This window comes from Alosa sapidissima, chromosome 24, assembly GCF_018492685.1.
Source record: "Alosa sapidissima isolate fAloSap1 chromosome 24, fAloSap1.pri, whole genome shotgun sequence".
NCBI lineage: Eukaryota > Metazoa > Chordata > Actinopteri > Clupeiformes > Clupeidae > Alosa > Alosa sapidissima.
The window spans coordinates 26,278,288-26,288,287 of record NC_055980.1 but is presented as its reverse complement, the minus strand read 5'-3'; the positions used below and the strand labels follow the sequence as shown (position 1 = coordinate 26,288,287).

The following is a 10,000-nucleotide window of genomic DNA, read 5'->3' as shown; positions in this document are numbered from 1 at the left end:
TACGAGGCGTCTTTGAATTTCACGAGGGGAGCAATGATGTCCCAGAGAATGAGCAATCTTCTCCTCTCCTGATGTGTCCGTGTGGGATGCAGCTTCTAATTTAATGAGTATAACTGATATTTCGGAATTAAGGCAGTGGTCGCTACAGTAAAGGGTAACTGATATTTGTTTATGAGCCACACCTTTAAATTCAATGAATGGGTCACTGAACAAGAGAAAACAACAAACAACAAAATACAACAATGAATGTCAGTGTTTTTCAATTTAAAGTTGACTGTTGAACTGCAGCTCATACAATGTGTTGTGTGTGTGTGTGTGTGTGTGTTGGAGGCGTCACTCACATCAGTCTGTGGGAGGGTGCAGCTGAGAGCCACTTGACTGAAGCACAGCAAGTCCTGCGGCAACACAGCCTGACGAGCCAGACCCACATTAAAATGTAGGGTCTGGGCACTCACCGTTCGCAGTGCTCAGTCCGAGAGGCGGGATAATCGGTTGTCTTTCAAATTCTCTCTGCACGCAATAGGACAGCGCTATGAGTCCCATGCGTTTTCCATCAGCAGAGCTAGTTGGCTAGTTCAAAATTTTGCCAACTTAATAAAACTTTAACTCTTGTCACACTGTTCGCCAACAGCAACATTATCTTATTTGTTTTCAAGTAGCAGGGAATTCAAGCCAAACCGTTGCAACTCTGCCATCAATCATTATGTTAAGCCCGCCTAACGACTCTATACACGATTTGATTGGCCTGATAGAAGTTTAATTTTTCGAGCTCAGAAGCCAACGGAGAGTTGCTAGACTAGCACTGGCAGCAAATTTAATTTGCTGCCGCTAGGGTGAGTCTAGATTTCTAGGCTAGCTGCAATAAGCATCACACTCAACAAACATGATATGTACAGGCATATGTATACCCATAGCATGGATTTGACTATCAACCAGTGTCGCCTAGTGCTGACAACAACCCCTGAACAGGCTCAGAATCCCAGGACACACACCACAACACAGACAGATGTTTAAGAAAATGTACAAATCTTTATTACATACAGGTCACAAGCATTCCACCCACACAGGTTTCGGGCAAGGGTTAATAGGTCAGCATTGGTCACACAGCACAGCTAGGATCTTAGAAACAAGTGAGTAGAACCACACCATCAGCTACCATGGGTTTCAGAACCCTAGTCACATCAAGACCTCAAGCAGAGTACCACAGCAAATCTTGTTCACGGCACACAACCATTTGCACACGTGCACACTACGGATCCCCAGACCATTACCAACAACTTAGCCTCCCAATCCCCCCCCCAAGCCAGAACCCATTCGTGCAGGCAGAAACATAACACACAAACAAACAAGTAAAAATGTCCGTTCGGTCAGGGCCCCTCCTGACCGAAACAAAAAAACACAAAATCAAAATAAACTGAGTCTCACCTGGCCACTGTGCACCAAGTAGGCCGGGGAAAATTACAGTCTTTTATCCACTAGCACAGGACCTTTAGCTTGAAGCACAGCCAGTGGACTCTTATTTTGCCTTCACAGGGGATGGGGTTGGCGTGGGCACGCCGCCGCTTTCTTGGCGTGATGACGTCACCGTCCTGAGAACCCGGAAGCACTGCGCCACTCGACTCACTGCTGCTGACACTGTTAAGGAGTAAACGACCACGATGAGCGCTTTGCGGCAAACAATCACAATAACTTCATTCACACGGGCATTTACATGGGATCACCGTTCCTTTAGATCGGTTTGAGAGCGCAGAATAGTCTTAACGATCATACGATCTCCAGTCCTCTCTCGTAGCCTCTTCCCTCTGCTAGACGCGACCGGCAAGCTTCATCGGTGACATGGATTGCAGGACCGCGCAGGAACAGCGACACCGTCTTAATGGCTGGTTCAGTCGTCCGTCGTCCGTGCCTCGCTTGTCGCTCCCTCTCCCCCAGACTGCCGAATCACATACTGGTGAGCCCTTTTATTTCCCAGTCCATTACGAGCTCCGCCAATCTGCATCGCAGCCATCCACTCTTCCGAGGGCCTACACCTGTATGTCATCCACCCCGTGGGCGGCGATCGTCCATCCTGGCCACCGATCACAAACAAAACAGCGGCAGACACAGACCAAAGACTGGCCATTACAGTACATTCCCCCCTCCCTCTACAACACAATCTGTCCAGTATTCTTGTTTGCAGTCTGTATTGCCCCAATAAAACATTCATAATTATCACACGTGTCTGTCCCCCCCTCTGTATAGTCCCCGATGATCAGCAAACACACAGGTAAACAGATATGTAAACACATTCTATGCAACATTTGGGAGACACACAGGGCCCACACGACATAATTCCCCCCCACTAAAATATTGGTCGTCCCGACCAATCACTCCTGATACCGTTGTGGACGTACCCCTAAGTTAGACCGTTGCGACCGTCTGACCAGAGGCATAGGCCCTTCATTCCCCTCACCCCCCCCCTGGGTAGCTGGATGAGGTTCTAGAGTCAATTCCGCCCTCGGCTCTAGAGCCCTAGGCTCCTGGGTTGCCCGAGTCCTGGGGGGTTGTACTTGCACTACTGGCCACCGAAGCGGCAAAAGGGCTCCAGTCCTCGTTGGTTCGGGGACTTCATCGTCCTCAGAAACAGGAGGGCCCTGGAGACCAGCAGGACAAGGACGTAAGTTGTTCCGATGCAGAGTACGAATGGGGCCTTCCTTCCCCTCTGGTCGAATGCAGTAAACTGGCTGTCCCGGCCGCACCTGGGAAAGAATCACAAAGGGTGAGGGGACCCACCTTGGCTCCAGTTTCCCTCGGGCCCGGCGCCGAAAGTTGCGGACAAGTACCCGCTCACCGGGTAATAGTGGAGGGGCCCGCGCCTTCCTATTGTAGCGGAGTTGGTCCCAGGACTGCCTCTGTTGGGTGCGTGCTCGAACCTGGTGGTAGGCCGTTGTCAAAGCCTGATGATGTTGGTTGACCCATCCATCAAAGGTGGTCCGTTGTTGCGGGGGCCGCACATCTACACATAGATCCACGGGTAGCCGGGCGTGTCTGCCAAATACTACAAAGTGGGGGGTTAGACCAGTGCTACTATGAATGGTATTATTATACACCTGTACCAGCGCAGGCAGCTTGGCCGGCCACTGCCCCTGATCTTCAGCCCGTAGGGAGCCCAACAATGACAACAGAGTTTGGTTAAACCGTTCTACTGCCCCATTGCATTGTGGATGATATGAGGTGGTCCGGCTTTTGACACACCCATAGAGGGTGCACAGCTGTTGCATTAGCTCTGACTCAAAGGCACCCCCTCTGTCAGACAAGATCCGCTCCGGGCAGCCGAACGTCTGGATAAAAGCTCCCCACAACGCCTTCACCGTGGTGTGGGCAGTTTGGTCCCGGGTCGGCACAGCTACTGCATAACGAGAGAACAGGTCAGTGATAACAAGAATGTAGGGGTGGGTGTCGGCTGGCCTCCCCAACGATAAGTAATCTAATCCCACCACTTCAAATGGGTAAGTGCTCTGGATAGACTGAAGAGGAGCCCTCACCTCAGGGCCTGCCTTGCTTATGGCACACTCCACACAGTCTTTGATCCAGGAACCACAGTCGGTGGTCATCCCTGGCCAGAAAAACCTTCGTCGCAGAAGACCCAAAGTACGTTCACTGCTGGCATGCCCAGCGGCCTGATGGTACTGGAACCAGAGTCCATGTGCCTCCTGGCTGGGGACAAGGACTTGGCACGCCTCTACCCCGGTGTCGGTCTCCTTCACCCGCCGCACCAAGACACCCTCCTGGATTTCGATGCGCTCCCACTCAGCCAGCAGCCTATGCACCTGACGGGATAGTGTGGGGTATACCTCCTTAGATGGCAAGGTCTTTTGCTTCTTCCAGTCGTAGAGCTTCTGGAAGTCAGGATCTGCTTGCTGCGCGCCCCTCCACTGGCTAGGTGGTGGGTAACTGGGGACACTCTGCATCGGACTGGGCTCCAGCTGTGGGGTGTTGGTCCCCTGGGGTGGCAATTCCACAGCAGTCTGGATGGCATGCACGCCAGTGTCCCCTGGCAATCGGGACAGGGCATCTGCGTTGCCGTTCCTGTTCCCTGGGCGGTATTTAACAACATAGCGATAATTGGAGAGCTGTGCCACCCACCTCTGCTCCGTAGCCCCCAGGTTTGCCGTCGCCAGATGTACTAGAGGATTGTTGTCCGTATACACCTCAATATCCACCCCCCATAGATAGTCCTTAAACTTTTCGGTGATTGCCCATTTGAGTCCGAGCAACTCCAGCTTAAACGAACTGTAGTTCTTGTCATTCCGTTCAGCTGGGTGAAGGCTACGGCTCGCATAGGCAATCACCCTCTCTTTCCCCTCCTGGACTTGGGACAGCACAGCCCCCAGCCCATCCATACTTGCGTCCACGTATACCCGGAAGGGTAGGCCAAAGTTTGCATAGGCCAGGATCGGGGCTTCCAGCAGTGCGCTTTTCAGGCTGTCGAAGGCTCTCTGACAATCCTCCGTCCACTGGATACAAGCAGATTTGGCCCCTGAAGTGCCCTCAAGCAGGCGATGGAGGGGGCCGGCGATCTTCGAGAATCCGGGGATAAACCGCCGATAATAGCCCGCGAAACCCAGGAATGAACGCACCTGCCTTACAGTGCTGGGGACAGGCCATTCCTTCACGGCGGAGGTCTTTCCTGGGTCGGTGGCCACCCCATGTCGACTAACCACATGGCCCAAGTATTGCACTTCCTGCTGGAAAAGATGGCACTTCTGGGGCTGGAGCTTGAGTCCATGTGCTTGAAGTCGCTCGAAAACCCGCTCTAGGTGGGCCAGGTGGCTGTCAAAACAGGGCGAGAAGACAATTACATCGTCCAGGTAAACCAATAAAAAATCGTTTACCTGGTCCGCCAAGCACCGCTGCATCAGGCGCTGGAACGTCGCAGGGGCATTGCACAAGCCAAAGGGCATCCTCTCAAACTGGTACAAGCCCAGTGGTGTGGTGAACGCAGTTTTCTCTTGGTCACGAGGATCCACTTTGACTTGCCAATACCCACATGCGAGATCCAAGGTGGAGTACCAGGTTGCTTGCTTCAGAGTGGTGAGGGACTCTTCGATTCGCGGTAGGGGATAGGCATCCTTATGCGTTAGTGCGTTTAACTTGCGATAATCAACGCAAAAACGCCAGGAGCCATCCTTTTTCCGCACCAGCACAACCGGAGCAGCCCAAGGGCTTGCAGATTCTTTCACAACCCCACTATCTAGCATGCCCTGCAGGAGTGTACGTAGCTCAGAGTACAAACTTGGTGGGATTGGCCGGTGTCGTTCCCGCACAGGTGGGGCGCTGCCCGTTGGAATCTGGTGCAGGACCACATCTGTCTGTCCAAAGTCCTCCTCGTGGGCGGCAAACACCGACGACCATTTCTGCAGCAAGGCTTGAAGCTGGTCCTGTTGGTCACCCGTTAGACCCTCCCCCTTCAAGGCCAGGACTGGATGGTTGTTAGTCTCTCCCACCCTGATTGATTGCACCGCTACCTCCACCACAGTTGGCTCCGGGCTGGTCAATACCAACTCGCTCCGCCCTCGGACATCTTCAGCTAACACCTGGTCCACAGTAGCCAATGGACAGCCCTGGGAAAGCTGGAGAGGAAAAGGGTTGGGGTTACACAGACGAACAGCAACTCTCCCGTGGCGCATCCAACTGAGCGTCCTTGCCACACGCCACTCCCGATCACCATGCTCCAAATCCTCAACCACCACCAAGCGATCAGCCTGACCACGACCTTGGGGAACCTCAGCCCAGAGCATCACCTCCATTTCTGGAGGTAGGACGACCGGGGGCTGTCGCTCCAGCTTCGCAACGCCTTGGAAGGTAGGCCCCAGGCCTGGTACCAGGGCCTGTCTGCAAGCGGCAAAAGCCTTAGCCCATGCTTCGCCTGCCCCTGGGCTGTTGGTGGATCTGAACGCTACCTCCCCAGGATGGTTCCCCTGAAAAACCTGTTCCCAACAATCTGCAATTATGTTCATGCCCAAGATCCCACAGTCCGTGCCCAGGCATGAATCCTTCACAATCACCACCCCCTTATCTAGTAACTGTACCCCACCCACCTCAAAATCTAGAAGGGTATATCCCACGTAGGGGATGGTGAGGCCATTTGCCGCTCTCAAGGTGAGCCAGGGGACTTCAGCTACATCACGAATCTTACTTGCCCCAAAATGCTTTTGAAAGAATGAAAAACTAAAGAGGGTGACTTGGGAGCCGGTATCTAAAATGCAGGGGATTTTTTTACCTCGGACACTAACCTCTACTTGTGGGCAGTTCCCTACCATCGAAGGCTTCTTCACAGCTGTTATAGGCCCATCCCCCTCGGTAGCTCGCCCCACAGCAACCGAGGGTTCTAAAAATCCGATGGGTGTGAGCGGTGGCGTCGGGGGCAGAACCGCTGAGTATGGCCTGCTTCCCCACAGTCCCGGCAGATAGGCCTGCCTTGTGCATCCCACCGATAGGGCTGAGTGTCTCCTGGGGCTCCACGGGTGGGTCGAGGTCTGGAGGGTGGTGCTGTGGCTGGTCGGCGGCCATGCTCCCTCGAGGGTGGGTCCATATGGCGGTCCTGGAGCTGGAGACTCCGGAAGTCGTCCAACAGGGTCTTACTTAAAACCGACAATTGTTCTTTCAGCTCCTGTTGGAGTTCTACTTTCAGGGACTCCTTCCACTGCAGCCAGTTAGGGTCAACACTGGCTGCAGCTGCGGTTACCTCTGGGGCCTGGGCTCGACAGACGTGCACCCCACCTTGAGCCGCCTCTTTCTCAAGGGCCTTTGCTTCAGCACAGGTAGCAGCGAAAGACATGTCGGGCCGACGCCGCAGCTGGCGCTGTAGTTCCTGCTGCACTGACCCGGGTCGAAGGCCCATAGCAAATTGGGCCCTCAGCATCTCGTCGTCCCCATCTGCTGGCCCCTGGTCCACGGCACGCCACCTGTGGTGTAAGTCACGGAGACGAAGAGTGAAAGCACCCACCCCTTCTTCGACCCCCTGTCGGCACTGAAAGAACTGGGCCCTTAGCTGAGCTACGGATGTGGTTCCCCCATATAATGTCTTTAACAGGGTGAATAGGTTAACATCTGTATCTCTACTGGTGGGCTCAGCGAGTAAGACCTCTTGTTTTGCCTCGCCCTCTAAGGCACTCAAGACAAAATCCACCCTTTGCTGCCCACTAAGGCCCTGTGCCCGTAGGAACGCCTCCATCTGAGTTCTCCATTCCTCAAATGCTGTTGCCCCTCCCTTCCCACTAAACTTCGGGATCCATGGGCCCCCCATAAACCATGGCATCATTACGGCATTAACTGTACTTGCCTCTGGTCTAGACGGTGGCGTGGTCGCATCGCTTGTATTGGCCTCAGTCCGCTGGTGTGACATGTTGTGGGCGGTGCTGGGATCCTGCCGACTACGCCAAAAATGGGTGTCGCCTAGTGCTGACAACAACCCCTGAACAGGCTCAGAATCCCAGGACACACACCACAACACAGACAGATGTTTAAGAAAATGTACAAATCTTTATTACATACAGGTCACAAGCATTCCACCCACACAGGTTTCGGGCAAGGGTTAATAGGTCAGCATTGGTCACACAGCACAGCTAGGATCTTAGAAACAAGTGAGTAGAACCACACCATCAGCTACCATGGGTTTCAGAACCCTAGTCACATCAAGACCTCAAGCAGAGTACCACAGCAAATCTTGTTCACGGCACACAACCATTTGCACACGTGCACACTACGGATCCCCAGACCATTACCAGCAACTTAGCCTCCCAATCCCCCCCCCAAGCCAGAACCCATTCGTGCAGGCAGAAACATAACACACAAACAAACAAGTAAAAATGTCCGTTCGGTCAGGGCCCCTCCTGACCGAAACAAAAAAACACAAAATCAAAATAAACTGAGTCTCACCTGGCCACTGTGCACCAAGTAGGCCGGGGAAAATTACAGTCTTTTATCCACTAGCACAGGACCTTTAGCTTGAAGCACAGCCAGTGGACTCTTATTTTGCCTTCACAGGGGATGGGGTTGGCGTGGGCACGCCGCCGCTTTCTTGGCGTGATGACGTCACCGTCCTGAGAACCCGGAAGCACTGCGCCACTCGACTCACTGCTGCTGACACTGTTAAGGAGTAAACGACCACGATGAGCGCTTTGCGGCAAACAATCACAATAACTTCATTCACACGGGCATTTACATGGGATCACCGTTCCTTTAGATCGGTTTGAGAGCGCAGAATAGTCTTAACGATCATACGATCTCCAGTCCTCTCTCGTAGCCTCTTCCCTCTGCTAGACGCGACCGGCAAGCTTCATCGGTGACATGGATTGCAGGGCCGCGCAGGAACAGCGACACCGTCTTAATGGCTGGTTCAGTCGTCCGTCGTCCGTGCCTCGCTTGTCGCTCCCTCTCCCCCAGACTGCCGAATCACATACTGGTGAGCCCTTTTATTTCCCAGTCCATTACGAGCTCCGCCAATCTGCATCGCAGCCATCCACTCTTCCGAGGGCCTACACCTGTATGTCATCCACCCCGTGGGCGGCGATCGTCCATCCTGGCCACCGATCACAAACAAAACAGCGGCAGACACAGACCAAAGACTGGCCATTACAGTACATTCCCCCCTCCCTCTACAACACAATCTGTCCAGTATTCTTGTTTGCAGTCTGTATTGCCCCAATAAAACATTCATAATTATCACACGTGTCTGTCCCCCCCTCTGTATAGTCCCCGATGATCAGCAAACACACAGGTAAACAGATATGTAAACACATTCTATGCAACATTTGGGAGACACACAGGGCCCACACGACACCAGTGCCTATGAACATGTAGTAGGCTACACACACACACACACACACACACACACACATCATAATGCAGAGATAATAACCACATTCATGTTTATACCGGATCTGTGTTTGCATATTTAATACGTTTCATACACGTGTTTCAACACTGCATTTCGGTCGTTGCTTTTACCATTACCATTACCATTACCTTACGCATGCCAGTTATGTATCCACCAGCTGCCTGCCTGCAGCCTACTTCCAAAATGCCAAAGCTGCTTGCTGTCAGATTTGGTTCCGAGGGCACAAGTTCAGTGTATCAGTGTAACGGATGCCAGCTAGCTTAGCTGTGCTTGTGGAACGTTGGTAAACCTCACTACCCGACGCCTCAAGAGTGCTGTTGGCATGCGAGCCAGTAGCCTGGGCTATTGGCTCAATTGTTAGCGCGCTCGCCTCCCGATCCGAGGTGCTGCTGTTCGCGGGTTCGAGTCCGGGCGTGTGCAGGGGGGAATCGCGCAGGTTCAACACCGTGCAGGTTACATCAACAACACTCAATAACAGTTTATGTGATGTGTTAATCAATTAAATTCCAACAATTTCACAACAGCTAGTTCTGGAGTAGGCCATTCAACTAGCCCGCTTGCTTACGACGAGACTCAGGCTACGCAGTCGGCACCCGCTTCCTTATTTGGGTTTTGGGTTGCCAGGTTTTAGCCTATGACAAAACTGTTGAAATTGAAACTAAGTGATCGTGTATGTGTATTTCATACACAATCAGGCAACTTGGAAGATGTCAGACTAATAGAAAAAATGAATGGATCAATGATTTTAAAATGAAGTTTGATGACCATGCAAATTACGGGAGTTTTCCTGGAGAAATAAAAAAACGGGAGGGTGGTGGGAGATGACCTTGAAAAACGGGAGAACGCGGGAAAAACGGGAGTGTTGACAGGCATGCTGAGAGTTGGAGCTATTTCTTTTCTAGTGCTTTCCTATAAAACACATATAAAGTTGTGCGCATAAATAATGGGAAAATGCAACAGAAGCAGCACTGAGGACAGCAACGGGGAAGAGAGAGAGAGGGGGGGAAGAGAGAGAGAGAGAGAGAGGGAGAGAGAGGAGAAAAAGAGAGAGAGGGAGAGACAGAGAGAGAGAGAGAGAGACGTCCACTTTAAGGCATTTGAATTGGCAGTGTTCTCCCA

General features: G+C 52.5%; 2 protein-coding genes across 2 annotated transcripts in view; one reads left to right on the top strand and one right to left on the bottom strand.

Annotated features, from left to right (window-relative positions):
* Nucleotides 1–10,000, top strand: part of LOC121700216 — a 1,725,899-nt gene that overhangs the window by 1,334,310 nt on the left and 381,589 nt on the right.
* The window catches only part of LOC121700221, a 73,407-nt gene that overhangs the window by 62,641 nt on the left and 766 nt on the right, over nucleotides 1–10,000 (bottom strand). The window lies entirely within an intron of this gene.